The sequence below is a fragment of the Austrofundulus limnaeus genome, unplaced genomic scaffold, assembly GCF_001266775.1.
Source record: "Austrofundulus limnaeus strain Quisiro unplaced genomic scaffold, Austrofundulus_limnaeus-1.0 Scaffold15, whole genome shotgun sequence".
Taxonomy (NCBI): Eukaryota; Metazoa; Chordata; class Actinopteri; order Cyprinodontiformes; family Rivulidae; genus Austrofundulus; species Austrofundulus limnaeus.
The window spans coordinates 2,632,296-2,639,324 of record NW_013952417.1 but is presented as its reverse complement, the minus strand read 5'-3'; the positions used below and the strand labels follow the sequence as shown (position 1 = coordinate 2,639,324).

At 39.4% G+C, this 7,029-nt stretch overlaps 1 long non-coding RNA gene across 1 annotated transcript; it reads right to left on the bottom strand.

The window, feature by feature from the left end:
- Nucleotides 1-284: 284 nt before the first annotated feature.
- On the bottom strand, nt 285-6,965 carry LOC106513778 (uncharacterized). Its single transcript, XR_001309830.1, has 3 exons — nt 6,918-6,965; nt 758-879; nt 285-589 (listed from the first exon to the last, which is right to left on the bottom strand). It is a non-coding gene; the product is annotated as an uncharacterized LOC106513778 (long non-coding RNA).
- Nucleotides 6,966-7,029: the final 64 nt, after the last annotated feature.

Genomic DNA, 7,029 nt, shown 5'->3' with positions numbered 1-7,029 from the left:
AAAAACAATTTCATAATTAATGTAAGGGAAAGTGTCTGTGATTACAGAGCACAGATGCAACTTTTAGCAGCAGCTGGAGTTGCCGCTTCCAGTTGTCTGAAGGTGTCTTATGTGATAATGAATCATTCTTTTCAGCACAACTCACAACTCACTTTCACTCGTTATGCATAACAAAATTTCTGGCAATTCTTTCGGGTGAGACGTGCACACTTCAGTGCGTCTTCAGTGCCTTTGTGTTTTACCAAAAATTAATCTAAAAATTGCAAACTATCAGACTCCATGTTTTAGCTGCACAGGCTGAGGGTTTGGTGACTCTAAAGCTTGATAGCCACTTCTGGTTTGCCTACTCACCAGTGGCAAAGGGGGATAACCCTGTAGTTTATCTTGGGCAGTATTTAAAGCAGTGATCAAAGCTGTACAAACCAATTGTCATCATGTTCCTCCAGAGGGAATTTCCAAGTACATCAATGCTCCTTCTTTGGGATATAATTGTGCCTCTCTGTGACTTCATTAGGTCTCCTGGCTTTTTCAAAAGATGTTCTCTCTGGAGGCTGAAAGCCACATTGCTGGCAGACAGCGTCCCATGGGGCTGAATGAAAAAAAAAAAAGAGGGAGCGATTATAATGAGATTGAGTTAGCCATGACCAGAATTGGGCTTTCATTATACCACTGGCTGCAGAGAGAGAGAGAGAGAGAGAGAGGGAAGGAGGAACAAGGCTGACAGAAAGATATGTGTTTTTGAAGGACCCGCACTCACCATCTGCCATGGGGGTCCAATGGTAGCCAGCCAATGCATTTTGATCATTGCCGTGGGTATCAAAGAGGCCTTCTCTCAGGAGACTTCCACATTAAAGCTGGGATCACTAACCCCTGTAGTCACTCGAGCAGAAAAGGAAACCTGCATTTGTTTAGAGGTAACAATCTGTCTTAGATTAAATAAATTAGAAGAAGGTCCAGCAGTAGGAATAACTCTGATTATCACCTGCCTCCAAAGGGCAAATGTGTTTGTATTTTACCTGCATTTCTTTGTTTGCTGTTATGAAAAAGTTTTATTACCTCTATACATTTATTTATTTTTGTTTAGAAATATTTATCGAGAATGGGCAACTGTGAATAAAGATTCAGACTATACAACAGTACATTCCTTTTTTGATAAAGAAAATGAAGGACAAAACAAAAATACAAATGACACCCCCCCCCCCGCGCCAATTGAAACAGTGCCCACAGAAAAAAAAATTGTATTTGACACAAACATTTAGAAAGCCATTAAAATGAACTGCACACTTTTTTAAACTTTTAGAAAGTTATGGAGCAGATGTCTAAAACTGGTTGCCTTTTGAAGTAAGCTTCAATAGTTAGCCTGGTTTTTAACACAGTTTGAGATCTTGGTCTTTGTTAACTGTTTTTTTAAACTTGTTTTTAGTGTTGATTTGTTTTATTGTTTCGGCCCCTCATGTACAGCACTTTGTGTCAGCGGACGCTGTTTTAAAGCGCTTTATAAATAAAATTAATTTGATTTGATTTGATTTAAAACTCAGTCCATTTTACAGATTTAGAAATCAAATTTGTTGTGGTGAAAGATAAAACTGATTTTCAACACTCATTCTGTCAACAGATTGTATAAGATGTTGGTTTATTTACTATATGTGCATCTGTCCAAATATCAAGGAGGCACCGTGTTTCCTCGTCGCTCCAGGTGACTCATTGCTTGTAGCATCCATGTAGTAGTGTTAGCAACAATGAAAAGCTCATTTTTACCATGCTGATTAGCAACAGTAGCTTGTGATGTCCTAAAAACAGCATGTTCCCTGTAGTTGGTTCAGGTCGAGGCCAGTCAGTATTCACACTAGAAGCAAAACGCAGTTGGAGCAAAATGCAGCGTCCGAGCACTTGTAGCACAAACAAACGCGCCCCTGAACGTCAAACCAATCACACAACACTTCTCACAGAGCACGGTGAGAAACAGTTCGACCGAGACCTTGTGTCGAGAAGGGGAGGTCCTGTCAGTCTGCCGAAACAAATGACACAGTTACATTCAGCTGCGACAATGAGAGCTGATATCGGCAGTTTAGAGGGAGTATGTAGTGGTCGTTGGTTTGGAACTGGACAGAGACAACCTGAACATGTCTCAGTCTGGTTCGCAGGGTTCACATGAGTGTATTCACACCTGGACAAAAGGTCCGGACCAATGGGGGAAACAAACCCTGGTCCTTTAAAGGTGGAACAAATGTGTCAGGTGTGAAAACACCCTTAAACTTTAGCATGGACAATTGTAGGCTACTCCTTAAATTACCTGTCGGAATTTATTTAGCTGAACTAAACTAAAACTGTGGGTTAGCCAGCAGGATCTATATGTCAGCCACAGTCTTGTGCTTTTTTATTTTCTTCACCTGCTTTAAAGTGTGCAGCAGCAGTGATCCAAAGGTCAGGAACATTGATCATGACCTGTTCTTTGGCCAGTTATTGAAAAGTGTCAGATTGTTTGTGTGGGGAAGGGGAAAAAAGGGAGAAAACAGTAGAAGAAAAATCAATAGGTTTCCATTATCTGGTTGGGCAGTGTCACTGGCCTGTCAACGATCCTGTTACAGCAGCAGTACAAGAGTGACGCAGAGCCACACTTAATCGCTGCTGACAAGAGGAAAACATGCTGACAGGCACCAGGAACAAGTAAGAACACAGATTTGCACTTCAAGGAGCCGTCCGACGAGGTATCGTGCAAGGGCAGCGCGCCGCACAGGGGGCGAGTTTGGTAGGGGCTGAGTTGGAGGTGGTGGTGGTGGTGGGGGGGGGGCAGCTTGCTTCCCTCTACTGTCTGACTGTCTAACTCTCAACCACAAATGCTTTTATCTTCCTATAAATTATTCACCTCTGGATACACCAAAGGAAACTGGCTTGCACTGATTGTGGCTGAGGGAGAGATTGATCAACCCGCGACCCAGCGAGCTACTAACGCTCCCGAAGACTGAAGCCCCATCCACACCAACCCATTCTCACTCTCGAATCGTCACATACTGACGCTTTTCCAAAGTTCCCTCTGCGTCCGATTTTGAAGCGTCCGGTACTCCCCTTGCATCATTTCTTGACAAGATGGGGCAGAATCTGTTGTCATAATTTCTGAAAGTGTAGAAAATGCACAAAAACTACCGTCCCAAAGCCTAAAATTACCTTTATTCACTTTAGACATCCTGTACCTGACCCTAGTACGTAAAATTAACCATTAACCCTGATACATAAAATTAACCATTTTTAGAAAATGTTGGAAATTCACATCAACTGTGTTCCAAAGCCTAAAATTACCTAAAATTTGCTGTAGACATCCTATCCCTGACCCCAGCACCTAACCTTAACCATTTATCCTGATCCCTCATGTTAACCTCAGACCCCAAACCCAAAGACCCCTGTTGACGCAACCCAGAAAAGCTGCGGGCGGCAAGGACTGATGCGAGGGGGTCACCTGACACGTCAAAATAAGACGCAGAGGGAGCTTTGGAAAAGTGTCAATATGTTGACGAGTTGAGAGTGAGAATGTGTTATCCACACGGGATCACTGGTTTAAAAAAATAAATATATCTTTTTCTTCACAAACACGGTACCGTTTCCAGAAATACTTTCGTCCACACAAAACCAGAAGAAAAGGCTATAGGAACTATACAAGGGCTGTTTGTGGAGCTGCATCGCTGCCCTGAAAGTACAACAGTAGGGGCGGTTCTGTGTGTGTGTGTGNAAATGTTTCATTAAAGAACCCGTCCAGAGGACCTATACAATTTTTTTCTTTTTGATTTTTACCTGGATTACTGAGATGCATCAGGATACTTATAAATTTATTTCAGCTTGTTTTTTAATGACTAAATACTCCACTGTGATTCTAATTTGTATCTATCTGAAACTGGTCCTAAATAGAGCAGATTCAGTGATTTTTGTTTGTTTTTTAAGACACAAAAATGAAAAGAAAAAGATGGAAAAAAGATAATAATAAACAGCAGTAATAATAAACCACTAAACAACAACTGCAGGACATCAAGACTGAAAGTCCTGCCGTGGAGCTCCACAGGAATAAACAAACAATAAAAATGTGATAATTCTGATAATTTCATCAAATTACATGGTTTTTGGACTTGCTGTTAAAATAAAAAAGTGGCTTCATCACTTTTGTTGTTGAGTGTTTAACCAACAAAAAATATTTGAGGACTCAAATTTTAAGTTTTCTTATTCATCCAAGCACAATTTTTAATAAGTTAAGCTTTTTTCTCAGGTTAGATCTAAAATCTGAATACTTGTTCATTAAATATTTTAGCAGTAGGAGACCAGAATAAATTAGAACCCTCTTAAGAAAATAAATGCAGAAAACCATCAATCAAGAGCCTTAATACAGCAGGACGCTGTCATGATTATTTTAACACAAACAGAGCTGAATGTCTGCCTCAGCTGCCTCATGGAACTGCTCAGAAACTAAACTTTCCCCGACAGCAACTGTGAATTTTTAAAACTTTAGAGTGTCAAAACATCCGGTCTGCTGGGGACTTAAACAAAGCAGCAAGTTTCAGGACATTTTATTCTGACAACAAAGGCCATGTCAGAACAACACACACTGTCCATCAGCATCAAGAGCAACAAAGACTTTCACTCTCTGCTTTTAGACAGGTTAATTGGAGCCACATTTGGATTTTAGCTTTGACTCTTTGCCGCTGGCGTTCAGTGCACGCTGGTGGCTGTGAAGGGGAGMAAACGAGAAGGTTTTGCACCAAAACAGATCAATTTTGACTGAGTGTGTCCTTCTCAAAGTTAGAGATGAACAACCACTTTCCCAGCCATTATCTCCTGCTTTTTATTTGCCAACACTTGCACCAAACAGCACTCTTAGGAGAAAATTGCCTCCCCCCCCACCCAGTCATAGAGTACAACTTTAGTTTCCCACAGCAACAAGACAACAATAAGATGTGTGAAAACAGATGTCACACGCTGTGTGTCGTTTACAACAGAAAATGGAACATTTTTGAAGCGACTCAGGCTAAAAAAGAAAGGATCATCAAGCATTCATTACACGTGTTGCAGGGAAACAGCTGAGCTTATGTCACATGTAATTTGCTGCTTTGGACGTTCACACGCGGCACAGACATACCAGCTGGAAATGTCACAGTTGGACTCGAAAAATGGGCATTTATTTCTGGGTGAGTCAATGAGGAGAGAGAGAGAGAGAACGAGAGACACTAAAGTGGCAAAACTTGGGGACAGCAGGGCATTGATGGAGTCAACTGTGAACTGCAGGGAGCAGGAAACTCAACTTTCTTTTTCAGAGTTTTACAATGAGCTTTTCTTTGCATCCTCCTTCCTCACTGACATTTTTTCCTTTTTATTAAAACATTTGCTTCACAGGTTTTTAGTAGGTTTCACAATAAGAAGCTGAACAGTCAGTCTTAAGGAAAATATGTCAAAGTGCAGGAGCGGTTCTAGGGGCGGGGCCACAGGGGCATTGGCCCAATCTGAAATCTGATTGGCCCCCTGAAATGCCCCTGTCCTTTCACTCATTTGTCCTTGCTCAAGAATAATGATGGTGGCTGCAGTTCCACTTCCAACCACTAGTGGCGCCAGTGAGTCAAATAGGAAAGTCCAACATGAAGCAAGCTGACAGAAGTCTCTTTCAATTTGAACAATCCTGCAGAAAAAAAGGTTTTTTTACTGACAATGATGGCTAGATTTTCTTACATATTGTGTGTTTGGGAGTATTTTGTTTCTGTACAGTAAAAAAAAATCATGTAAAATTGATAGAGTATTTACTGTGCAAGTTTCTACAAGTGCTTCAACATGCGTGACTGATTAAATGTATAAACCTTACAAAAACTGGGGATTTGTGTGCAAGGATGTTGAACAAATACTTGGCCCCTCTATGAATATTGTGGCCCCTCGATGGACCCTTACATTGAAAAATCCTGAATCCACCATTGTACAACAGTAAAGAAGAAAAACTGAGGTGGAAGTTCTTTGTGTCACAATAAAGTATTTGCTACAGTCATGTCAGTTTAATTCTGTGGACATAATGAATGGTTTCAGGCACAAATATGGAGGGAAGAGTTTTCTTTATATTGTTCAAAGAATTCAGGATAAATTATTTAGAATAGATAGATAATAGATAGAATAAACTTTTATTGTTCCTCACATACCCACCACTGATTTTACTTGTACATTTCTTGACTTAAAACACACAAGTGTATATATATATATATATATATATATATAAACCTGTTGTATTTTGTCATCTTTTCTTTTTGCATTGTTTGCTTCAATATTATGATTGAATAAAGTGATAAAACCTGTTCGGCTGTAGACTATTTGGTGTAATAAAAAGTTTTTTAAAGCTTATGTTGTTGAGTAACTTGTTTCTACAACAAGAAATTTGTCATTACATCTGATCTGTCACGCTTGTGATAGTGATGTGCGGCTTGATACTACATTGTTACCAGATCTTTATGCTCTAAATATTGATACTTTAATACTTCAGTCATTTCAGGTAATGCTTATCATTAAGAAGAACACATCAGTGCTAAACTGCTGAAGTTTTGTCTAAAATCATACATGGTTTGTTGGACCTACTTTTTCTTCCGCCTGAGTAATGTCAGTCTCACTTAGATGTTCCATGTTCAGTACATTCATGTTAATATGTTCATGTCATGTGAATTGAAACACAATTTATTTTAGTTTAATAGGAATTCTTCATAATTAAACAAATATTTATTTGAACGTTTCTTACATTTTATTACACTTCTATTGTTTAAAACACCATTTCACATGTTTTTATTGTGTCCTCTGATTGGTTATAGCTCGACAATATAAGGATGCTACATCAACAAGTATTTGAGAATAAAATGAATAAATAAATGACATGTAATCTTTATTAAGCACTTATTTTTTTAAAGACTTACCAGATGCATCAGGTGTATTAGCATCAGATCAGTATTGCAGTCTGAGTTTTACTCTGTATCAGAATCGGAAAAGAAATCAAACATGGTAGTCAGGCTGTGGGACAATAATTGT